The 25,433-nt window shown below is 41.7% G+C and overlaps 3 non-coding genes across 3 annotated transcripts; all 3 read right to left on the reverse strand.

Annotated features, from left to right (window-relative positions):
• Window positions 1–271: 271 nt before the first annotated feature.
• Window positions 272–342, reverse strand: trnad-guc (transfer RNA aspartic acid (anticodon GUC)). The gene has a single exon. It is a non-coding gene; the product is annotated as a tRNA-Asp (tRNA).
• Window positions 343–1,189: 847 nt separating this feature from the next.
• trnal-uag (transfer RNA leucine (anticodon UAG)) lies at window positions 1,190–1,272 on the reverse strand. Its single transcript has one exon. It is a non-coding gene; the product is annotated as a tRNA-Leu (tRNA).
• Window positions 1,273–22,127: 20,855 nt separating this feature from the next.
• Window positions 22,128–22,209, reverse strand: trnaf-aaa (transfer RNA phenylalanine (anticodon AAA)). The gene has a single exon. It is a non-coding gene; the product is annotated as a tRNA-Phe (tRNA).
• Window positions 22,210–25,433: the final 3,224 nt, after the last annotated feature.

Raw genomic sequence — 25,433 nt, forward strand, 5'->3', positions numbered from 1 at the left:
ACTCGGTTTTACATCTCATCCAAAAGTTGGCGCCTTTTTACCACACAGCGTCTCTGTCACTATACTGGGGCATTGGGACCCGCACAGACCTCAGGGGGAGCGCCCCACCGCTGGCTCCATTAACACCGTTTCCAGCTGTAAGCTTTGCTTTTCCCTGTAGGTCACCCTCATCCGGGTACTGACCTGGCTCACAGCTTCTAAGCTTCAGTGGGTTTTCAGTTGCGAGTTGAAAGGGGATGCAAGTGATGGAGCCGCTCGCTGCAAAAGCCACTGCATTGGCCCGGAATCGAACCCGGGCCTCCCGCGTGACAGGCGAGAATTCTACCACTGAACCACCAATGCACACTGCAAAGGTCTCCAAAAAAGACGCTTTCTTACCACTCTGTGCTGGACGTTGGGTCCCAAGGGAACTTCTGGACGAGTGAGAATTTTCTGCTATCAAAATTTGGTTTCGGAGACTTTTGGCAGCCTAGGTTGTCTCTCGCAGTGTTCAGGAATTGCATTCCGAAACTGAGTCAGATCAAAAGTTGTAAGAAAAGCACCTATGGTGTCGGTTCTAACAGCTTTATTGATTCAATGTTAAAGGCCGGAAATGGGGCACAAGACACGCGACCGCAAAAAGCGTCGCCATCTGCTTCCAGCTGCAAAATGCCGTTTGCGGACCCTGAAGCATTTCTTTCCAAGGCAGCGGGTACAAGCGATCTCGCGTTTTAAAACCACCAGGAAAAGCAGAAAGGCACTTTTCCTTGCTTGCGCCGGCACACCACGACGTGAGGAGGATACCGTAATCAGCAGGATTCGAACCTGCGCGGGGAGACCCCAATGGATTTCTAGTACATCGCCTTAACCACTCGGCCACGACTACAGCAAGCGCTGCCGTTGCTGCGTTTTTGCTACAATCTCACATGGATCGCGAGGTGCCGGCGGAAACCTTTTTCAAAGTCATTCTCCATTAAAAATAGTACAGTGGTGAGTATCCCCGCCTTTCACGCGGGAGACGACGTAGCTTTTGTCCAATCAGATTCCAATGTGTGGGATCTTACGGAATTTCCCTTCTCCGTCATTTTCTGAGCCCTATTCCAAAGGGGTATCCTGTCCACTCCTCGATGCTTTTCGAAAACCTGCCAGTGTGTTTGATTAGTGTTGATTTGTTTCGAAAAAGCTCAAAGAAAAGACCAATCGAGCTCTTTGTCAGGAGTGGGAATTGAACCCACGCCTGCAGGGGAAACTGCCACCTAAACGCAGCGCCTTAGACCGCTCGGCCATCCTGACGTGTACCACTATCCCCAACCCGTCCCATGAGCCACCGCGATCCCACTGCGTTCCTTGATCATCGCACTGTCATTAAAGTTACATGGAGTGACATCAGTACTGAAATCTTTGAAAAATCTGTCGGCTTTCATGACCCGTTTTCTTTGTGGAGTGAATGTTGCACACTTGCGAGAAAAAGTTTGTGAACCCTTTGGAATGCTCTGGATTTCTACATGAATGGCTCCTAAAATGTGATCTGATCTTCATCTGAGGCATAATAATCAATAAAGACAGTCTTATTTAACAAACAACACACATGACATTTTACATTGTCAATTCAATTCAATTCAATGTATTTCTATATAGCGCCTTTCACAACAAGGGTGTCCCAAGGCACTTAAGAATGGAAGTTGTTAAGAGCCTTGTGTCTAATATGACGCCTAGGTTACGTGCTGACTCTTTGAGGCAAATGTTTAAATCCTCTGAGTTAAGTGCTGAAGTTATAGTAGTCCTATCAGTATTGTTGCCTCCAATCAACAGCTCCTCAGTTTTATCGGATTTGAGTAACAAAAAGTTTTCACACATCCAAGTCTTTCCTTCATTAATGCATTTAACTAAAGTGATAATAGAAGAGTTGTCGTTTGGTGTAAACGAAATGTATATTTGAGTGTCATCAGCATATGAATGAAAGTTCAAATTATGTTTTCGTGTTATCCTACCTAGCAGCAGCATGTAGAGAGAGAGAGCAATATTGGTCCCGGCACTGATCACCAAATTGAACTGGTGACGTTGATGAAGCAGTACAATTATTAGATATTTGAACAGAACGAAAACGATGAGTTAAATATGAAGTAAACCACTTAAGGACGGTTCCAGATAAGCCAACCTCAAACTCAGCCTGTGTGACAAAACAGAGAGGTCAACCGTGTCAAAGGCAGCACTAAGATCTAGAAGCACAAGCACTGTTGCATTCCCCGCATCAGTAGCTAAGAGAATATCATTTACGACTCTTGTTAATGCAGTTTCAGTGCTGTGGCCTGGGCGGAAACCAGACTGAAATTTCTCAAGTATATTATTTGAATCCAGATACGATTGAAGTTGGGCCACAACTATTCTCTCAAGACTTTTAGATTGAAATGGGACCTTTGAGACAGGCCTGTAGTTGTTAAGAACTTGGGGATCCAAATTTGACTTCTTAAGGAGCGGTCTAACAACCGCTACCTTAAATTGATGAGGTACAACGCCTGACGCAAGGGATGCATTCATCATACTAAATATAGGTCCTGCCAGTCCTTCGAGGGAATCTTTGACTAGCTGAGTGGGGATGGGATCTAGCGAACAGGTGGTTGACTTTGTCTTACGTCTGTGTTCATGAGTCCACCATAATAAGAAATCTGAACAGGAGTGGTGATCATGGGAGGTCACCACGGAGAAAACCAGTGCTCTCCCCCCCAAAAAAAACCACCACTGCCCCTCTCAAGTTTGCTAAAGACCACATGGATGTTCCACAGCAACTCCTGGAACAATGTTCTGTGGACAGATGTGACAAAAGTTGAACTTGTTGGTAAATCACATGTTAGGAGCCATTCATGCAGAAATCCACATCATTCCGAAGAGCTGTTTACAAAAGTTTTTCTCACAAGTGTATGTGAGAGAAAAGCAGGGACGCTCACTGAGGAAGGTGGGGTTGTAGCTTTGCAAATGGCAAGGACATTTGTACACTCATAATGGGACAGGAGCACCCTAGAGAGAACTCAAAACCACAATCCCTGGCTTAGAAGGCCAGTACCTTATCCATTAGGCCACTGAAGCACACTGGCTGGGGTCGATCACGCTGATGAAAAGACAGTTTATTTTTTTTTGCTCTTTTACAGCGATCTGCGAAATTAGGGAAGCTAGGCAGCAGAAGGACCGGCATCCAATCACGGTGGTACACACACACACGCTCTCACTCATCTGAGCTACAGGGTAACCAAGATGATCTCAGATGCGCCGAGCTGCTACGGAGCATATTGAACTGATCGATGGTGAATTGTCTCTCAGACAGGCTTTTCACCTCTGAGCTCCCTGACTGACAGTGATCAGCTAGGTAGTGAAACAGTCAGCTGCTTCTAAGCCTTAAACAGCTGCATCTGAGCGCTTCCACAGAGAGATGATTTGAAAGCCGAACATCGTCCATTGGGGACACCTTACCATCACTAGTTTAAGAGACTCTTAAGGTCTTGCAGAGGTGCCTGTCTAATAGCATGCGCTTTGCAAAGTATAGGTGTTTAGGCTGAGGTGGAATGCCTGTTAACAAAGTCTTTTTCTAAAGGGGCCTCGCACTCTTTTCCAAGCGGAGGACCCCATCCCCCATAGAGCGTCGCGATGTAGTCATGTCCTAGGACATCACCTGTTAGTCTCCATTTGTCTGTCACCAACACTTCAGGTTGTGGGGTCACAACCGCACCCCGGAACAGAGGAGCCATTGGCGTTCTCGCTGTACAGACTGCTCTGAAGGTGGGGCGCTTGAATCTCGCTGTTTGAGACCGTCTGAAACTGACCCAAGCCTTTCCCTTGAATTAAATGTAAATAAGAAATTAACCCCAGATGCACATGGAATCAATCACGTGTTTCCTTTGAGCCGTTTCAAAGACTACTCAAGAGTTTACCTTGCACAGATGCGCAAAGATTAATGATGGGGGTGCACGCTTCAAGGCGCCTTACAACTGTAGGGACTGATTAGAGACTATTCGTTGCGTGTGTTCGTTTCCATATATGCCCCGTGTTGCAATGGTAGGATGAAGTCAAATACTGCTTGGACATGTAACGGCATTCTATTCAACTGTAGGACTTGAGGGTTTTTTGTGCTTTGTTCTGTTTTCGTTTGTTCTGTTTTCGTTGACATCGCATTCATAAGAGCGGAAAAAAAAGGCAATTCCAGCATCTAACACTAATAAAAGGCTATTCCAACTGCAGTACTGCGCAGCTTCTAAATTCCTTGCACACAATTCTCTGTTATTATTACGTCCTTCATTTTGTCTAACAAAGTTCCCTTTTCCTGACCGGACGGGGAGACTTTATCATTCCAACTTGAAGCCAGCATTAAGTCCTGCGAGGCACGTTTGTCAAAGTTTTTTTTGTTGTTGTTGTTAAACAGAAAGCGACTTTGAAAAAGGTTTCCGCCACCGCCCAGCACTCTATGTTAGACTGTATCAAGAATGCAGTGGCGGCAGCTGTGGCGTACTCTGCAGGCGTGGCTGAGTGGTTAGGACGACAGGCTAGAAGGCTGTTGGGGTCTCCCCACAAAGCTTCAGGTCTTGCTGACTATGGTGTCGTCGTGTGCCTGCACAACAAAGGAAAAGCACCTGTTTTGCTTTTTCTGCTACTTTTAAAACACTAAATCACTTGGACCTGCTACCTTAGGCATATATTATTCTGTGTCCACCAATGACATTTCGCACCTGGGAGCAGATAATGACTCTCTATGCGTTTGCATGTCTTGTGCCCTACTCCTAGCTTTTGAAAACCCAATTAATAAAGCTGAAAGAACCGACTCCATAGGTCTTCCTAGTGCACGAGGACGAGCAGTGGCGATAGCAGAGGAGGAGTGAGAATGGCGCAGATGGAAACTCATTTTTACGCGCTCCTCTGGAAGGAATGCAAATAAAAGCCGAAACCCGAAAACAGTAGTGGCCGTAAGAGGAAATACCTCCGAGCGGCACGCCAGTGCTCCTCGTTAGTATAGTGGTGAGTATTCCTGCCTGTCATGTGAGAGAACGGTGTTTGATTCCATGACGGCGAGACGACGTACCTTTTGTCCAATCAGATTCCAAAGTGTGGGATCTTACGTAATTTCCCTTCTCCGTCATTTTCTGAGCCCTATTCCAAAGGGGCATCCTGTCCACTCCTCAATGCTTTTCGAAAACATTCCTGTGTGTTTGATTAGTGTTGATTTGTTTCAAAAAAGCTCAGAAAAAGGAAGACCAACTAGCTCGTTATCAGGAGTGGGATTTGAACCCACATCTGCAGGGGAGACTGCTACCTAAACACAGCACCTTGGACCGCTCAGCCATCCTGACGTGTGCCACTAGCCCCAACCGGTCTGATAAACCACCGCGATCCCACTCTGTTCCTCGATCATTGCACTGTTATTAAAGTTACATGGAGTGACATCAGTACTGAAATCTTTGAAAAATCTGTCGGCTTTCATGACCCGTTTTCTTTGTGGAGTGAATGTTGCACACTTGCGAGAAAACGTTTGTGAACCCTTTGGAATGCTCTGGATTTCTACATGAATGGCTCCTAAAATGTGATCTGATCTTCATCTGAGGCATAATAATCAATAAAGACAGTCTTATTTAACAAACAACACACACGACATTTTACACTGTCAATTCAATTCAATTCAATGTATTTCTATATAGTGCCTTTCACAACAAGGATGTCCCAAGGCAGTGGCTATAAAAAGGGGAAGCACATGGGGTAGTGTGGCTTAGTTGGTTAAAATGCCTGTTTAGTAAATAGGAGCTCCTGGGTCCGAATCCCACCAGTGGCTGTTTTTTTCTGTCTTCTCGAGCAGAACTGGTCATTATGGACAATCGCCTACGGCTAGCCTTAATTAAATGCAAGTATTCATTTCCTGTCTTAAGCGACTTGTTTTTCTTAAAATGGATGCAACTTGCAAAAGATGAAATACAAATCTTGCTAATCAGCACTCGTGGCTGGCAAACAAAGTCAGCAATGTTTTTTCATTAACCTTAACCTTGCAAATGGAGAAGAGTTAAACGATTGAGTCCATGCAGCTTAATCGGTCCGCACATCGGGTTCTTAACTGAAAGGGTGGTAATTTTTTTTTCTTTGAAATCAAAATGAATCAGAATATCAGTGCAAAGGACAAAGTTTTGGTTTGGTTTAAAGATATATGGTTTTAAAACAGACAAAATGTAGAAAACAGGTGTTTCTCACTTTTGGAAAAAAATGGACCGGGGGTAATATTGTGCTAGTAGCAGTGCTGAGCTCACTGTGTTACAGTCCAGCAGTGTAACACCAGAGCTAGTGGCGCAATGGTTAATGTGTTTGACTATGGATTAGGAGGTTATAGGTTTGACTCCTGCCTGGCTCCTGTTGCTTTTAAACGCATCAGGCTACACACTACGTAGCCTGTTCTACTTACTGTATTGTAATCGTATCCAGTAAGAGATTTCCTTCATGTAAATAAACTGCACCTGACAGCTTTAGAAAAACACCTGAGCTCAGTACGGTGCTGAGAGCTCAGCGTTGCTGTTGTTCTAATTAGCACGCACTGCATCAGCTATGAACCCGAACTTTTCAATTATTCCGATCAGTAAATCAACAAGTACAGATGCAGCCATTCAAAACAAGCAGGCAATACCGCATTATTTTGTGGTGCTCTTGACGCAGTCTACCGCGAGTTACCGTAAAATCTCGTATAGTACCTCATAATACCATGTGGTACCGCAAGTAAAATAATAGTATCAGGAATTTCCGCAAGGTGGAGATAATAAAGCTCAACCTCTCATGTTTGAGCTGTCGCCATTAAAGTCTTTAACGAAGATATTACTAATAGTATTAATAATGAATGACCTTGGACAACCTATTAAACCTATTACTTGATTCTTATGGATGCCCGGTTCCGCAGGGGATTAAAAAAAAAACCCATGGAATCGCATATCTAAGGAAATAGCAGTATAACCTTATTCATGAACAAACAGTGGCATGTTACATTATTAATTTGGGTGTTTCCTCTTGCCAGAAAGCTCTAAATTGCATTTTGAGTGCGGTTTTTGACTTTTTTTAAATTACAACCCATAAATAAAGCTGATACCGTTTAGACTTTTAATTATTTAAAACTGTATTACAGCAGCACAATGCACAATGCAACGTAAATCGCTATCTTTGTCTTCTGCGTAATAATGTTCACCTCTCTGTCCAGCAAATTAACAATAGTAATAATAATGAACTTTATTGTATATGGCGCCTTTAAGGCGGCTCCTCAAAGCGCTTTACAGGATAAAAACAATAACAACAATACTGTTAGGCTGGGCAAACGATTTTTATTTTTTTTTAAAAAGAAATACAAAATGAGATATAATGATGTGTTCCGGCTTAGACATTAACGAAGAGCATAACGAAGGTCATAAAGGTCATAAACGATATTAATTTTGGAACATCAACATATTATGTAAACTGTATGTTGCTGTTATTGGTATTTTAAAGAAAAAATACTGTAAAATCTTGGGTTCGGCACAACGTTTCAGGCATTCATGTGAAGGACAACAGAGCTTTCACTGGCCGATTATCAAACTTTATTGATAAAACAAAAACAAAAACTATCCGACCAAGCCAGAAGAAGACAAAAAGAATAACGGAAACAGCGCGAGCCTACATTCTCACCTCAGCCGTCCACACCACACTTTTCCCTGGGTCAGAGATTAAATAAAACTTCACTCATACCAAACAAATTACCACACACTGAACACTGAACATGTTAACCCAAATATGTCTCACAATACTTTTATGGTACATTACTTTGCTAAAATGTATTTAAAAATAAAAACGATTACAAACGCCAGCATAGAGAGAGACACACACACAGTTCTTCATTGTCAAAAAGTAATTGTTTTTTACTTTGTCAGCACCCAGACAAACACAAATGCGTTATTAATTAAATGCTTTTATTCATTCTTAATCGAACTCACAAGTTGCCATCTGCTGTTGAAGCTCTGTGAGACTAGACTCACACATGGCTAGACTTGACTATTTAACCATGAGATTATTTATGTTTATTAATCTTCCTTGTTATGCACTGAGAATGATAAGCACCCCAAACACGAGAGCGGCGTAGCGGTCGGCTCTGGCTTTCCCATCTATACTGATGCACTGCAAGTACAACCCCCCTCTCTGCGGGAGTGCTGGCTGTGACGAATTAAACCGGTTTCACAGGTATTCACAGCGAAAGACATGTCCCCCCCCTCCAAAGCCCAGTAAGTACAGTTACTTTTTGACAGAGGGCAAAAAACTCTCTCTCTCTCTCTCGCTTGCCCTCCCCCCTGTGTATTGTCTGTTTAGGGCAAGCGAGAGAGAGAGAGAGAGAGGGGGGGTGGGCGAGATAATGTAAATCAAAACCTGTTTTTCTAGCTTTTAAAGTCGTGCAATGTGTAAGCAGGAACACATCATTATATCTAACATATGAAAAATACATAATATAGCTCCCAAACAAATGCAAACGTGTTTTTAATTAAATGATTTTATTCACTCATAATCTGACAATTTCAGGAAGACTAAGGAAGGACTAAGGAAATTGTCATCTGTTGTTGAAGCTCTGTGAGCTCGGTGACTTTGAGACCACTTGTTATCCCAAGTTGTTTGAATCGCCACAATTCAAATAGAGAAAAAAGAGCTGACTGAAAAGATTTAAGATGTGGCTGTCAATGTTGGGTTAAAGAAAACACGTTGCCCGACGTTAGTTGCATTGCTTGAAAAATAATTTTATTTCGAGAACCTGGATAAGTAATTCAAGTGTTTTTTTAACTTCCTGAAAAACAAGTAATAATTTAACAATATGTGCAAAAGTTTAATGATATGTCGCTGTTGTGAATGTCTGTGGAGTGTATCTTATTTGCCTGTCCTGGCTGTGCTCTCGCTCGCCCTCCCCTCTCTCTCTCAATTCAATTCAATTCAAGGTGCTTTATTAGCATGGCAGATGGGTACAATCAGTGTTGGGTATTTACTTTGTAATCTGTGGTTCTTTTAACTGTTTTTACATCTACTGTATTGCTTTGAGATCCCACTTTTAAAGGTTATATGTAAAATAAAGTTTTTTTTATTATTGTTATAGAGAAACACGATCAGATTTTCCCTGGTTCAGAAAAAAAGATCTAAAGTATACTAGTTTGTCACTCTTCTCATTCCCTCTTTGCTAAATGGCTTTTCATACTAATCTGATCAATCTAACTGCCTGTTTTCTGTGCTTTCTCTATCCTTTAAAATAAACTATTATTCCACAATGCAGGATATTACATGGCCAGTATCACAGGCCAGTTCACAGGTTTGCATGCAAAATTTAATTTTGAAAGCCACTGAGACATCAGGTACTGCTGTTGTATTTATGAAAAAGAAACAAAACAAAAAGTATACTAATAACTGTGCCATCCTACTCCTTAGTTAATACAATTGATTATTTATAAACAGTTAACATTGTTAGCAAAATATTTTGAATTATATTTTACCCTGTTTTTTCTTTGGTTTTGTATTTAACTTATTATATGATAGTCAGATTTAATGTATATTTGAACAATGAAAATATATTTTTACAAGATGCGGGGGAAAGTGCAACAACTTATTACAGTGCTAAATTCAATATTATTGATTACTAATAGTTTATGCTAACACCTAACTTTCTTAATTAGATGTATTTAAAACAGTGAACTACTGTAAGTGTAACATAACATTCAGAAATACAATCGAAAATAGTTTTGTGGTGTTTGTATAGATGAAACGTTTCTAAAATGTATAACGTAACAAAATTAATGACGATAAAAATCTGCGGAATTCACAGACGCCAGTGGAACAAACAATTCTCCCAGATATCCAACTGTTGCCCATCACTCAAGAGAAGGAGGGGGGGTTGTACTTGCAGTGAATCGGTATAGATGGGAAAGTCAGAGCCGACCGCTACGTTGCCCTCGTGTTTGGGGTGCTTATCATTCTGTGCATAACAAGGAAGATTAATACACTGTAAGAGGACCAGAGGGAGGGTCATCCAGGACAGGTATTTTAGGAACGATCTGCTCACTGTACTTGACTAAGACCTGACCAAGATGGCCGCTAAGAGAAACCAGCTGACCCGCAGATGGAAAGGGCTCAGGCTGAAAGACAACGAGACGCAGGTGGGTCTCATCAGGAAACAAAATATATATGCCCCGGAAACAGTGAACTGGCACGGAAGCCAGTAGGTGAATGCGTGTTGGAGAAGATAGGGGAGTTTGGTTGGAGTGAATAAAGATTTAAGGACAACGGATTTTCGGAATAAATAAAGGATAACGGTATACGGCTTGTGATTTGGACTCGACGCGGATTTGTTGGATTTTACGAACTTTTGGAACACGGACTGAACAAGGACAGAAAAAACGGATTGCGGACTGGTTTGGAAGACGGACGAACGAAAGAAAAGGAAGAAACCTCACGAAAATAAAAGAAGAGTTTGTGGTGTGAGTACTTTCGTACTTATTACATTTATCTATTCCCCCGGAGACGCCACAATTGGTGGAGGATGCGGGCAACCGCTGATCGTGACTAAGACTTGTGGAAATAAAAAGTTGACTTATTTTTTTTCCTCTTCTTCTCTCGGTTTGGGTAAGAACTCTCTCTAAGAACAATGGAACAATTAATACAACAATTGTCCCAAGCCACCCTAACTCAGTTCCACGCTTTAAAGACACAACAAGAAGCCATACAGGCACAGCAGGAGGCTAATAAGATTCAAACGGAGACGAATCAACGAATTATAGAAGAGCAGAATTTGGTGAGAGAGGAATTGCAAAGATTAGGAGAAGAAATTAGGCGGTCCTCGGTAACAGGGGGAGAACCCCGTAAGATGGAAGAAATTGGGCTTCAAAAGATGTCGGAGCTCGATGATGTAGAAGCATATTGAACCACCTTTGAGAGAACAGCTGCCAGGAATGCATGGCCCAGAGAGCAATGGGCAGGGAGAGTAGCGCCTTATTTAATTGGGGAAGTCCAGAAGGCTTATTACAATTTTAAAGAAGAGGATGTGGAGAACTATGAAACTCTAAAAAAGGAGATTTTGGCGAGATTAGGGGTAACCATGGCGATAAGAGCAGTCCGGTTCCATAACTGAAAGTATCAAATGGACAAGCCCGCCAGATCTCAGATGTTTGACCTGGTTCATCTGGCGAAGAAATGGCTTCAGCCAGAAAAACTAAACTCGGGGCAAGTGGTAGAAAGAGTAGTATTGGACCACTTTGTGAGGAGTCTGCCTGTTCACTTGAAAAGAAAAGTGAGTGATGGGGATTCCCAGACCTTAGACCAGGCTGTTGATTTAGTGGAGCAACAGCATGCCACAGAAGCCTTGATTAAGGAAGAGGAGAGGAGGAAACCTGAGAGTTCAGGGAATGGAACGAGGTCACTGAAGTACCGGGACCATCGAGATCCTCCTCAATTTACAACATCTTTTCAGGAAAGATCGGTTCAAAGGCCCCGACCATGGAAAGAGTCCCGTAGGTGTTTTAAGTGCCATAAAGAGGGACATTTGGCCAGTAAGTGTCCCAACTGGGGTGAACCTATGCAAGTGGACACCAGAGAGGAAGCCAAATGCAACTACCTCACGGCGAGCGTTCCGTCCTGTGAGGCGCCCCACATCGCTAAAATTAAGATAGGGGAAAAGCCTGTCGAGGCCCTGTTAGACTCTGGAAGTATGGTGACCCTGGTGACCTCTTCAGCCCTACCTGAAGGAACCAAGGTCAGGCAAGTGGTGGGGATACATATTACGTGCATTCATGGGGAAACTAAGATGTATCCATCTGTGAAAGTTCCATTACTACAGAAATGGGAATGTATAGTTCGACTGTAGGGGTGGTTGAACAATTGCCTTACCCTGTGGTGTTGGGTCGTGACTGTCCCCACTTTCTTCAAATTTTGAATACTGTCCAGTTGGCTAGGCATGAACCACTCCCCTGTCCAGGAGATTCAGATGATAACACAGATTCCCCTGGAGAGGCGAACCAGCCAGGAGAAGGCTCGGAACTTGGAGATGAGTTCTTAAATATGGATTTACCAGACTGGGAGCCACCCGAACATCGAGGTAGGTTCGGAACGGCCCAGCTGGAAGATGGGAATTTAAGACATGCATGGGGACATGTGAGAAAAATTGAGGGGGAGTTATGTAATAATAATAGTCCCCTGAATTACCCCTACTTTATGGTAAAAAACAATCTCCTCTATCAGGTCCAGAAGAGAGGACAAGAAGAAGTGGAGCAACTTCTCATTCCCCGAGCCTACCAGTCGAAACTCCTCAGCTTGGCCCATAGCCACCTCCTGGGAGGACACCTGGGCGTGAAGAAAATGGCTGAAAGGCTACTTTCTCGATTTTTCTGGCCCGGAATATACAAGGCCATCGAAAGATATTGTCGGGAATGCCCAACCTGTCAGAAAACTGCCCCACGACCTTATTATAAAAACCCTCTGATTCCCCTCCCAATAATAGATACTCCTTTTGAGCGGATTGGTATGGACTTAGTGGGACCCCTGATTAAAACTACAAAGGGACATCAGTATATACTGGTGATACCCCGAAGCCATTCCTCTGAGGGCAGCTACGGCCAAAAACATAGCTAGAGAGCTAGTGCACGTTTTCTCTAGAGTGGGAATCCTTAAGAAGATCTTAACAGATCAAGGGACTCCTTTTATGTCAAAGGTCATGCAAGACCTAAGTAAGCTTTTGGGTATTCATCAAATCAGAACCTCTGTTTATCACCCACAAACAGACGGACAAGTGGAGCGCTTCAATAAAACCCTGAAGAGCATGCTGAGGAAGGCCATGCAAAAGGATGGCAAAAATTGGGATCAATTGCTCCCTTATCTAATGTTTGCTATCCGAGAAATACCGCAAGCCTCGACTGGGTTCTCTCCTTTTGAGTTATTATACGCTCGGAGACCACGGGGATTATTAGACCTGGTCAAAGAGTCCTGGGAGCATCAGCCTTCACCATTACAGACTGTCATTGAACATGTGGAACAAATGAGGGAAAGAATAAACATTGTTGTTCCCATTGTGAGGGAAAATCTGGAGAAGGCCCAGGCGCAGCAACAGCAAATTTATGATAGGGGAGCTATAGTGCGAGAATTTCAGCCAGGGGACAAAGTATTGCTATTGGTCACGACCCCGGAATGTAAATTCCTGGCCTCCTGGCAGGGGTCTTATGAGGTGGTGGAAAAAATGGGTCCAGTCACTTATAAAGTTAAGCAACCTGAAAAACGACGACAGCATCAAATCTACCATGTGAATTTACTAAAGAGATGGCATGGTGCAGAAGTTTTGCTCACCCACTTCTCCCCTGATCCTTTGGAAGAAGAAACGGGTGCTGTCGCCGTGGGGGACCTGGCTCCGGTGCAGAAGCAAGAATTACAAGAGTTCCTGTCGCAAAACAACGATATTTTTTCCCAAAGTCCTGGCTGAACCCACCTCATTCAACATAAGATTATCACGGAACCAGGAAAAAGGGTAAGGTTGGCCCCCTATCGAGTACCTGAAGCAAAAAGGAAACTATTTAAGGAAGAAGTAGAAAAAATGTTAAGAATGGGGATAATAGAAGAATCCCATAGCGAGTGGGCTAGTCCCATAGTACTGATACCCAAGCCAGACGGAACTATTAGGTTCTGTAATAACTTCAAAAGATTAAATGAGATTTCGTTGTTTGACGCATACCCTATGCCTCGTATAGATGAGCTAATCGAGCGATTAGGTAACGCCCGATATATCAGTACGCTAGACCTTACGAAGGGATATTGGCAAGTACCCCTAGCCGAAGAAGCTAAAGCCAAAACCGCGTTTGCCACCCCGGAGGGGCTATACCAGTATCGGGTCCTTCCGTTTGGTTTAAACGGCGCTCCTGCTACGTTTCAGCGATTAATGGACCGCATACTCAGACCTCATCGAGATTTTGCGGCTGCCTACCTAGATGACGTCGTAATTCATAGCACGACTTGGGAACAACACCTACTACACTTGGGAGCAGTAACCGGAGCTTTGCGGAAAGCAGGATTAACTGCTAATCCAAAAAAATGTTGTCTAGGGACCCAGGAAGCCAATTATCTCGGTTATACGATTGGGAGGGGAATGATCATGCCACAAGAACAGAAGGTACAGTTAATTAGAAACTGGCCTAGACCTTCTACAAAAAAGCAAATAAGAACATTTTTGGGATTAGCAAGCTACTATCGTCGATTCATTTCAGGATTTGCCGCCATTGCCGCCCCATTGCACGACTTAACAAAGACGAGTTGCCCTGAAAAAAATAAAATGGACAGAAAGGGAAGAGAGGGCCTTTCAAGAACTAAAAAAGACTTTGTCATCGCAGCCGGTCTTACAGGTACCTAATTTTAACAAAACATTCATGGTACAAACTGATGCATCGGACACTGGGATTGGAGCCATACTGTCGCAGGAAATTGAAGGATCAGAGGACCCCATTTTGTATATTAGCCGTAAATTAAGCCCTGCGGAGAAACATTATTCCACAATCGAAAAGGAGTGTCTTGCGATCAAATGGGCCCTGGATTATTCAAAATATTATTTATTGGGAAGACGATTCATCTTGTATACTGAACATGCGCCACTAACCTGGTTGTTAAGGAACATGGACAAAAATGATCGGATTACGCGATGGGGCCTTAGTCTCCAGAGGTTTCAGTTCCAAACGGTTTATAGACCAGGAAGAAAACAAGGTAATGTCGATGCCCTCTCTCGAATGCATTGTTTCTTTTCCAGACAGCCCGAGGACGGGGCTGATCTCAGGGGGAGGGTATGTAAGAGGACCAGAGGGAGGGTCATCCAGGACAGGTATTTTAGGAACGATCTGCTCACTGTACTTGACTTAGAGCTGACCAAGATGGCCGCTAAGAGAAACCAGCTGACCCGCAGATGGAAAGGGCTCAGGCTGAAAGACAACGAGACGCAGGTGGGTCTCATCAGGAAACAAAATATATATGCCCCGGAAACAGTGTACCGGCGCGGAAGCCAGTAGGTGAATGCGTGTTGGAGAAGATAGGGGAGTTTGGTTGGAGTGAATAAAGATTTAAGGACAACGGATTTCGGAATAAATAAAGGATAACGGTATAGGGCTTGTGATTTGGACTCGACGCGGATTTGTTGGATTTTACGAACTTTTGGAACACGGACTGAACAAGGACAGAGAAAACGGATTGCGGACTGGTTTGGAAGACAGACGAAAGAAAGAAAAGGAAGAAACCTCGCGAAAATAAAAGAAGAGTTTGTGGTGTGAGTACTTTCGTACTTATTACATTTATCTATTCCCCCGGAGACGCCACAAAACATAAACATAATCTCATGGTTAAATAGTCAAGTCTAGCCATGTGTGAGTCTAGTCTCACAGAGCTTCAACAACAGATGACAACTTGTGAGTTAGATTAAGAATGAATAAAAGCATTTCATTAATAACGCGTTTGCGTTTGCGTTTGTCTGGGTGCTGACAAAGTAAAAAACAATTACTTTTTGACAATGAAGAACTGTGTGTGTGTGTGTCTCTCTCTCTGCTGGCGTTTGTAATAGTTTTTATTTTTAAATACATTTTAGCAAAGTAATGTACCATAAAAGTATTGTGAGACATATTTGGGTTAACATGTTCAGTGTTCAGTGTGTGGTAATTTGTTTGGTGCGAGTGAAGTTTTATTTAATCTCTGACCTAGGGAAAAGTTTTATTTTTTCAAAGAAATGTTTGTTAAAAAAAAAAAGTCATGGCTGCGGCTGGATTTGAACACACAACGTGCAATGAAGTCAGGAACCTAACCCACAGCGCCACGTGAGGAGTTTTGAAAAAACCCTACAGAAACAGTATCAACAGACATTGTACAGCGTGTACTATTCTTGTGTTGTGGTACATGAATATAATTATATCGTTATTAATTTCTTTAGATACGCGATTCCATATTACAGATGCAGCCATTCAAAATGCACGGTACAAACCCGCGGTACAGTAAACTACCCACAAGCCACCGCAGGGCACCGCGGTAAGTGATTGGCTGGCCAAAATGACTGACAGGGGCCCTCGTGGTGCATTTGGTTGGTAGTGAAAAGATTTAATAATTTAATCTCTTTACTGTGCACATTGTAATCCGCTTAGTATTGAATATTGATATGGAATTTTACCACTAAAGGGAAATTTTAGTAGCTGAGCATAAAAAGAAGAGGAGCATAACGCATCTTAAGGTCATAAACGATATTAATTTAGGAACATAAACATTACTATATGTACGTAAACTGTACTGTGTATGGCTGGTCTTGGTAGTTTAAAGAAAAAATACACACCAGTCTTCCATTTCTCCATAAACATTTTAAGCATGAAAGTGTTATGAAATGGTACCCAAATATGCTATTGATGTATAGAATTAATTTTAATTTAAAATTATTTAAAAATTATTTAACACGAAAATTAAGCTGTTTACATCTTCCGCCTGAGAACAGTCACCCGTTGCTAATCAACGCAGAAACACAGCCACTAACTAGCAAAGAGAGGACATTAGCTAGCCAATATGATAAAGAAATAAATGATTATTTTGTTTATTTCTTTTGCACTTTTATTTGAACATTTCCATCGATTGTACAAGCACTTGAAAACTGTCCAATCCCTAGTTCATCAGGCATTTTCTTTTACGCTGCGGGCATTCTCCCGGTCTGGTGCCGGTCTGTGTCTTCTAGGATATAATGCCAGATTTTTTGTTAAATTTGGGTTTCCAATAACGCCGCAGCAAACTCTTGTTTTTATGTCCACTATAACAGACAATCTCCTTTGCTTTTAACCGAGCGTTTAATAATTTCCTAAAATGAAAATGATTTACTTTATTTCCCTCACCGGATCAATAAAATTATCTATCATCTATCTACTTAAACTTTGGGACAGAATTCTGGGTTCTCCCTATACCAGAGATTATGGTAGGGCTTTAGAATGGTGATTGGCTGACACCATCTGACACCCCTCTGATTGGAGAAAAAAGACGTGCTGGTTTGCTATACATACTGTACCAGGAAGAGGATTTCTTTCTATTCGAATCGTGTATTTTAAAAGTTTAATTAAGAAGTAAAAACCTTACAGCGTACACAGATTTCTAAACTGATCAGGAGGAAGAAAAATCACCCGTGTTTCGTCCATAAAAAGTGGTTATTAACTATCGAAACCTGTTTTATTTATTTTAATTTTATTTAGATTAAGAGTTCCCGTCACCCCCATTCCCATTTAAATCACAAACCCGTGTTTAATTAAATGTCTTTTAACGTAAATCGTTATCTTTGTCTTATGCATAATTATGTTCACCACTCTGTCCAGCAAATTAATAATAAACTTTATTTTATATAGCGTTTTAAACGAATAAGTATTTAGATCGCTCATAAACCTAATCACTTATTCTACATAAACACAGCGTAATTGCTCTCTGAAAATGCCTTTTCTTTTTATTTAGGCTCAGATTTCAACTATAGATCGTATTATTAATAACAATAATAACGACCAACCAACAAAAACAACCATATAAACATAATACCAACCAAAAACATAGATAACAACCACAATACAAAATCAAATATATCAAACCATTAAACTCTCTCAAATTCCTCCAATTATCATAACCCCGCCCCTTATGCAAAACCAAACCCTCCTCCCATCCCAGTTTATCCTCTTTATCATAAACAAAATCCACCTTAATTTTCAACATAAAGCATTACACAAAATCAATACCTCAACACTCCATACTCAACAACGATAATTCACAAACAGCCAGAACATGTAACTCCACATTCCCAAATAGACCTCATTTCCCCGCCCCTTATGCAAAACCAATATCCCTCCCCTGTTCTCTCTCTCCGCTGGCGTTTGTAATCGTTTTTATTTTTAAATAAATTTTAGCAAAGTCATGTATTTTAAAAATCTTAAGATTTCTATATTTATGTCTTTATTTAGTGGTTTCATTAGTGACAAAGGCTAAACTTTCTTGGAAAAATGTCTTTTATGTAAACCATGTTTGCTATTAATTCATTTAGGGCTAGAATATGTTCATTGTCTTTCAATGAAAGAAATGTTCCTTTCGCGGTAGTTGGGAGACATTAGAAGCTTGCCATGCCCGGACTGTTACACCAACGTATTAGCATGTTAAAGCGATTTCATTGAGGAGCCTAGCTTTCTTAACTAGTAAGTACTGTACTTACTGGGTTTTTGAGGGGGGGAGGTGTCTTTCGCTGGAAATCTCGCCCCCTTCTACTTTGAAAATACCTGTGAAACCGGTTTAATGCGTCACAGCCAGCACTCCCGCAGAGAGGGGGGTTGTACTTGCAGTGTATCGGTATACAGTAGATGGGAAAGCCAGAGCCGACCGCTACGCCACCCACGTGTTATGCTCTTCGTTAATGTCTAAGCCGGAACACATCATTATATCTCATTTTGTATTTCTTAAAAAAAAATCGTTTGCCCAGCCTAACAGTATTGTTGTTATTGTTTTTAACCTGTAAAGCGCTTTGAGGAGCCACCTTTAAAGGCGCCATATACAATAAAGTTCATTATTATTACTATTGTTAATTTGCTGGACAGAGAGGTGAACATTATTACACAGAAGACAAAGATAGCGATTTACGTTGCAGTGTGCATTGTGCTGCTGTAATACAGTTTTAAATAATTAAAAGTCTAAACAGTATCAGCTTTATTTATGGGTTTTAAATAAAGGCGATTTAAACGCAATTTAAATCAATATAAATGTTTATATTGTAACGCATAGGTGACTATTCATTGTTATTAAAATGACTTAAATTCGATCATGTTGTGATATTTAGAAATATACATTTGTTTGGTGCGAGTGAAGTTTTATTTAATTTCTTATGGAAGCCAGTTTCCGCCAGGGAGTAAAAAAAAAACACACTGTGGTATTCTCTCCGATGCAGTGCAGTTAAAAACATATCTCTGATGCTGTTCCTAAATGAATATCGTTTATGACCATCAGACGCTTTATGCTCCTTTTCTTTTTTCCAGTGGATTGAACAGGGAGAGGCATTTCATGATGTACTTTTCACTGATGAATAAACAGTGGCTCTGGAACAGTTTTCAACCATGTCTTTTTATAAAAAGGGAAGATATGTGAACAAGCAAAACCCAAAACAAACATGTATGCCATACGGCGTACGCGTTACTGAAGCTAAAAGTTTACCCTTTGTGACTAATGTAACCACTAAATAACGACATATAGAAATCCCTACGTTACAGACTGTATTTGGCTGGTATTGGTAGTTTAAAGAAAACATACACACCAGTATTCCACTTTCTCCCTAAACATTTTAAGCATCAGAGTCTTACATGTGGTTATTTCGGAAACGTTTGTACGTGCTCCTTCTGACCATGTTACTGTTTACTGTTACTGACCATATTAAGTTTAAGTGCCTGTGGGCACTTTTCCTGTCCGTGGGGGGGGTGGACCGTCTTTCATTAGAAGGTTAGTCTGTTCTACTCTGAGAATGTAGAGGGGGTGGAAAGTGCCCGCGGTCATTTAAAGTGAAGGCTGTGAAAACATTCACAATGTACTTTATACACAAAGCAAGTGTTCTCACAACTCTTGGAGGTTTCGTGAAAATGCTACAGGCGTGCCAAAATCGTTTTTTTAAATTCAAGGTGACTTTACCGCGGTTTTCATTTTCAGATTGTGAATCAAAAAAGGCATTTAATTAAACTAGTGATTGCGATTGTAATCAATTACTGTATTGAGTGAAACACACATTCTGTACAGATACAGTACAGTCACATTCTCCTGTAGTCCAGTGGTGTAAAACGAATTAGCAGGTGATTGAGATAACAATGCACTGCCCACTGAGTGGAATGTTCTCATTTGTTCTCAAGTGTAAAAAGAGGTGATAATTCTTAATAATTCCGTGTTGCATTAACTAACCTCTTCAGTTTATTCCGCCAGACAGTACATGAATATAATTATATCATTATTAATTTGTTTAGATACGCAATTCCATATTATATTCCCTGTTAATCAAATTCTAAAAGTATGCATTTGTTAGATAACAAGCGAATTCACAGAAAAGGTTAAAAGACTATCACTTTTCACAAAGTATATAATCCTAATATGGTCAGAAGGAGCACGTAAAAACGTTTCCCAAATAACAACATGTAAGACTTTGATGCTTAAAATGTTTAGGGAGAAATGGAATACTGGTGTGTATTTTTTCTTTAAACTACCAAGACCAGCAATATACAGTGCAGTTTACATACAGTAATATGTTTATGTTCCTAAATTAATATCGTTTATGAGCATGTGAAAGGCATGGTGAATCGGAGATTCTCAAGGATTACTTTGTATGATTGGAAACGAATGCGTGATCGGATCAACTAAATGCTGTGGTGTTACTTTTTGTCAATGAAAAAATAAACTCTTTTCGTTTACAAAGATGGTTACAAAGAATGTGGACCAGGGTAATATTTTGAGCTTACAGCTTGTCCAAGGTCATTCATTATTAATACTATTAGTAATATCTTCGGTAAAGACTTTGATGCATAAAATATTCCTGCATAATTAAAATATTTACGATAAAGGTGGTAGGTTGTGTACTTTTGTCCAAAAGAACAATCTTGCTTTTATAAAATATACCACCTTTTTAATGTTTATGATTAACATGCTGTAATACACTGTTTAAATTTAAAAATCTAAAGAGTATACAACTTAAATTCTTAATTGAATAAAGATTGTCCCTCAGCAGTGATTCGAAACTGACGTTTTCTGGTGACAGCTCAAATGCTGTACAGGAGAGGTTAACCTTTATTAGCTCCACCTGGCGGTTTTACAAGGTGATTCCGGATACTATTAACATAATCTAATTTGCATACGGTATGATGCGGTTTACTGTGACACGCCCACCGTGTTATACCGCAGCATACCCCACTTGTTTTGAATGGCTGCATCTGTATATTCCCTTTTAATTAAATTCTAAAAGTATGCTTGTTGCCTCCGGTATCACGTTAGTTAAAGTCTTCGATGCTTAAAATGTTTAGGGAGAAATGGAATACTGGTGTGGATTTTTTCTTTAAAGTACCGAGACCAGCCATATACTGTATGTTTATGTTCCAAAATTAATATCGTTCATGGCCTTCACACGCGTTACAGTATGCTCCTATTCTTTTTATGCTCAGCTACTAAGATTTCCCTTCAGTGGTAAAATTCCATATAAATATTCAATACTAAAACGGGCACAGTAAAGACATTTAAATCTTTCTACGACCGACCAACGCACCACAGGTGCCCCTGTCGGTCAACCAATCACGTACCGCGGTATATTGCGTCATCGCGCGTCACGATCCACGAGGCCGTAGCCAATTACCTCCGGTACGTGTCAGTGCCGCGCACTTTGAATGGCTGCATCTGTAGTCCACATGAAAGGTAGAAATTTTCTCTTGTCTGTCTCTTGTTTGTATGTAACTGAATGTCCCTGCCAATGTACTGTTAGTTTTAATTTAAGAACGGCATTTGTGTTAAAATATGCCAGATAAGTTTATGTAACTTCTCATGCGACACTCAGTTGTAATTAGTCAAAAAATAAACTCGAAGAACAGCTGCGGGTTTGAATCTGAACATGTATCGGATTGCAGCGCCTTTTACTTCCATTGACAAATGATAGAGATTCGAAGAGAGATCCTTCAGACCAGTAAGCAAACCCATGGCTATTTCGGTTTTCTATCTAGGCAACGTTGGTGTCTGCAATAGCATAAATGAAAGCGTTATGCAATTTCTGCGGCTACATTTGTTGCACTTCATGCGCAGTGAGAGTGTTTCTCACACCAAATAAAAAGTCAACAAGTAGCGATCAGGCCTTCTCCTCAGTTAATACACTGAAACCCTTTGATGTTAACAGTTCTTTACAGGCGTGCTTTACAAGAACCTATCGTTTCGGTTGTTTCAGCTTTATTAGGTTTTCAAAGGCATAAGTAGAACACCGGTCGTGCGAACACAAAACGTGTTGTTATCTGAAGAATTGATTTCCATGGCAGAGGGTCCAAGCGATTTAGCGTTTTTATAGTACCAGAAAAAGGGGAAGCGGCACTTTGCCTTTGCCGCGCAGGCATACGGTGACGTACGGCAGACGCCGTAGTCGGCAGGATTCAAAACTGCGCGGGGAGTCCCCAACAGATTTTTAGTCTATCGCCTTAGCCACTCGGCTACGACTACAGCAAGCTCTGCTGCCGCTGCATTCCTCCTACAATCTAACATGGAGTGCGAGGTGGCTGCGGAAACCTTTTCAAAGTCGCTCTCCGTTCAAAAAAAAATCTTTGACAAAATACATGCCGGCAGACAGATACGCCTCAGAGGGTTTAAGGGCAGCTTCACGTTCGAATGATCAAGTCTCCCCGTCCGGATGTCAAAATGCAACTTTGGCAGACAGAAAAAACATCAACAAATGAGAAATGTGGACAAGGATTTTACAAGCTGCACCACACTGCACTTTGAAAAGCATTTACATTAGTGTTAGACGCGGGAATTGCCTTTGATTTACGTGCTTACGAAAGACCTCAGCTCCTGCAGTTGAATATAATGCCGTTACGTGTCGAAGCAGTATTTTATGTCATCCTACCACTGCAACACGGGGCATATATGGAAATGAGCACACGCTACGAATCGTCTCAATCACTACCTAGATTAATCACCCTAGATTAGTCTAATCACCCCCATCATTAATCGTTGCGCGTTTATGAAAGGAAAGCTCTTGAGCAGTCTTTGAAACAGTTCGGATGAAACACTTGATTGCTTCCATGTGCATCTGGAATTGATTTCTTATTTTCATTTCACGCCGCCCAAAGCATTTCTAAAACAGGAGATTCGCATTTGGGAATGCGTCCTGCTGTACAAATAAAACTGGTCTACGGGTCTGAAACCTGCTCCACGGAAAACACTTTTGTTGCGCTTTTGATTGTACTGTATAACGTCTAGAGGAATCACAAACTATTTGAGAGGCCATCATTCCAGGGGGAACTGACAAAGTCTATCTCTAAACACCTAGCGCAGTCTCTCGAGAGACTGTCAAAAATTGCTTTCTCCGTTTGCGTTGCAAGTAAGTGAAAGAGCGGTCTTAACCCAGAGCCACTTGGGAGCAGTGGCACGTAAATACTGTTCAATTCAATTCAAGGTGCTTTATTAGCATGACCGATGGGTACAATCAGTGTTGCCAAAGCAAATAAAATAATAAAATTAACATAGAACAAAACATAAAATAAAATCTACAGACATATAACAGACATTTACAACAGAGACATGTCATAAAATATTGTAACGCTTACGGCCGACAGGTACTGTGTAAGAGCCGGCGTACCAGAGCAGGTGACGTCACCGCCCTTCCCTGTGATAGCAGGACCACAGCTACTGGGCTGTGGAGAGATCTCTCTTTAGCTCATGGGGCTAGGTCGCTGCAGAGAGATGCAGAAGTCCCGGGTTCGAGCCTTCTCCCTCAGTGCCTTCACTGCCAGGTCAAAACTCCCAGATGAGCTGATGGTGAGACCGAGATATGTGTAGCTGGATGTATGCTCCAATGTGTTGCTGTTGAATGTGAATTTGTACCTGTTTCCCTGAGGTCTGGCTTTCTTCTGGAAAACCATAACTCTGGTCTTGTCCAGATTGACTGTCAGTGCCCAGGTCTGACAGTACTGCTCTAGCAGTGCCTGGTTCTGCTGCAGCCCCTGTTCTGTGGGCGACAGCAGGACCAGGTCATCTGCATAGAGCAGGAACATGGTTTCTGTGTCGTGTAGTGTGAGACCAGGAACTGCAGACTTTTCCAACATTCCTGCTAATTCGTTGATATAGATATTGAACAGTGTTGGGCTCAGGCTGCAGCCCTGTCTCACCCCACGGCATTGGGTGAAGAATTTGGTCCTTTTGTTTCCAATTTTCACTGCACATTTGCTCTCTGAATACATTGATTTAATTATGTCGTACACATTGCCTCCTATGCCACTTTGGAGTAGTTTATAAAACAATCTTTTATGCCAAATCGAGTCAAATGCTTTTTTGAAATCGACAAAGCAGGCAAAAAATTTTCCTTTGTGTTTTTGGTGGACGTGTTTGTCTATCAGTGTGTGTAGGGTGTAAATGTGATCAGATGTGCGGTGATCTGGTAAGAAGCCAATCTGAGTCTTGCTCAGGACATTGTGTTCGGTAAGGAAGGCCACTATTTGTGTATTTAGGATACTGCAGAATACCTTCCCCAGGTTACTGTTCACACAGATGCCCCGATAGTTGTTGGGATAGAGTATCTCCACTCTTATAGATGGGCGTGACCAGTCCTTGGTTCCAGGCCTCGGGGAAACATCCGGCTGTCATGATAAGATTGAGGAGTTTGAGCAGGGCTTGTTGCAACTTTGGGCTGCTGTGTCTCAGCATCTCATTTATGACTCCATCTTGGCCCCAGGCTTTGCGTGGTCTGAGGGCCTGGAGTTTTTCCAGTAGCTCCTGCTCAGTGATAGGGGAGTCTAAGGGGTTTTGGTTGTCTTTGATAGCCAATTCAAAAATTTCGAGTTTTTCATAAATGGTGTTTTGGTCTGATTGATTTGTATTTGGGAGCCTTTGATAGTGATTTTCAAAGTATGTTTGCCAGATTGTTCCATTTTGGATGGCCAATTCTTCTGGTTTTGATTTGTTTAAATTGTTCCACTTCTCCCAGAAACAGTTCTGATTTAGTGACTTCTCAATTTCTGCAAGTTGTTTGTTTATGTATGTGTTTCTTTTCTTTTTCAGCGTGTGTTTGTAAAGTTTTACCGTATCACAGTAGCTGAGGTGTAGTTTTGTGTTGTGTGGTTGTCTGTGTTTTTGATTTGAGAGTTTTCGTAGTGCATTTCTGATGTTTTTGCACTCCCTATCAAACCACTTTTCTTTTGCTTTTGTTTTTTGGTAGTTTTTTGATTTAGTTGTTTTTAGTTTAGATTTTGATGCCAGTTTGTGAAATAGGTGATTTAGTTTTTGTGTGGCCAAGTTTATGCCTAATTTGTTGGTTTGATACGGAGTGTTTAGGAATATGAATTTCTTCATCGCCCAGTACAGTTTGGTATCTGTCTAGGCTGTTTGTGTCCCATCTGTACGCCTGGTTGAGGTCGTACAGCTGGCTGGGCTGTGTCAGTGTGTCTCTGTGCTGGTGTGCTCTCTTCATGTAGAGTGTGATCTGGCTATGGTCGGAGAGAGGAGTTTGTGGCCTGATAGTGAAGGCACTGATACAGGAGGGGTCCAGGTCGGTGATGGCGTAGTCCACCACACTGCTGCCCAGAGCTGAGCTGAAGGTGAACCTGCCTAGAGAGTCCCCTCTAGTGCTGCCTTTGACGATGTACAGGCACAGCCCTTGACAGCTGGAGCAGCTTGCGCCCGGTGCTGTTGACCGTGGAGTCATGGCTGCACCTGTGTGAGGTGACTGG

This window comes from Atractosteus spatula, assembly GCF_055471065.1.
Source record: "Atractosteus spatula isolate fAtrSpa1 chromosome 26 unlocalized genomic scaffold, fAtrSpa1.hap1 SUPER_26_unloc_1, whole genome shotgun sequence".
Taxonomy (NCBI): domain Eukaryota; kingdom Metazoa; phylum Chordata; class Actinopteri; order Semionotiformes; family Lepisosteidae; genus Atractosteus; species Atractosteus spatula.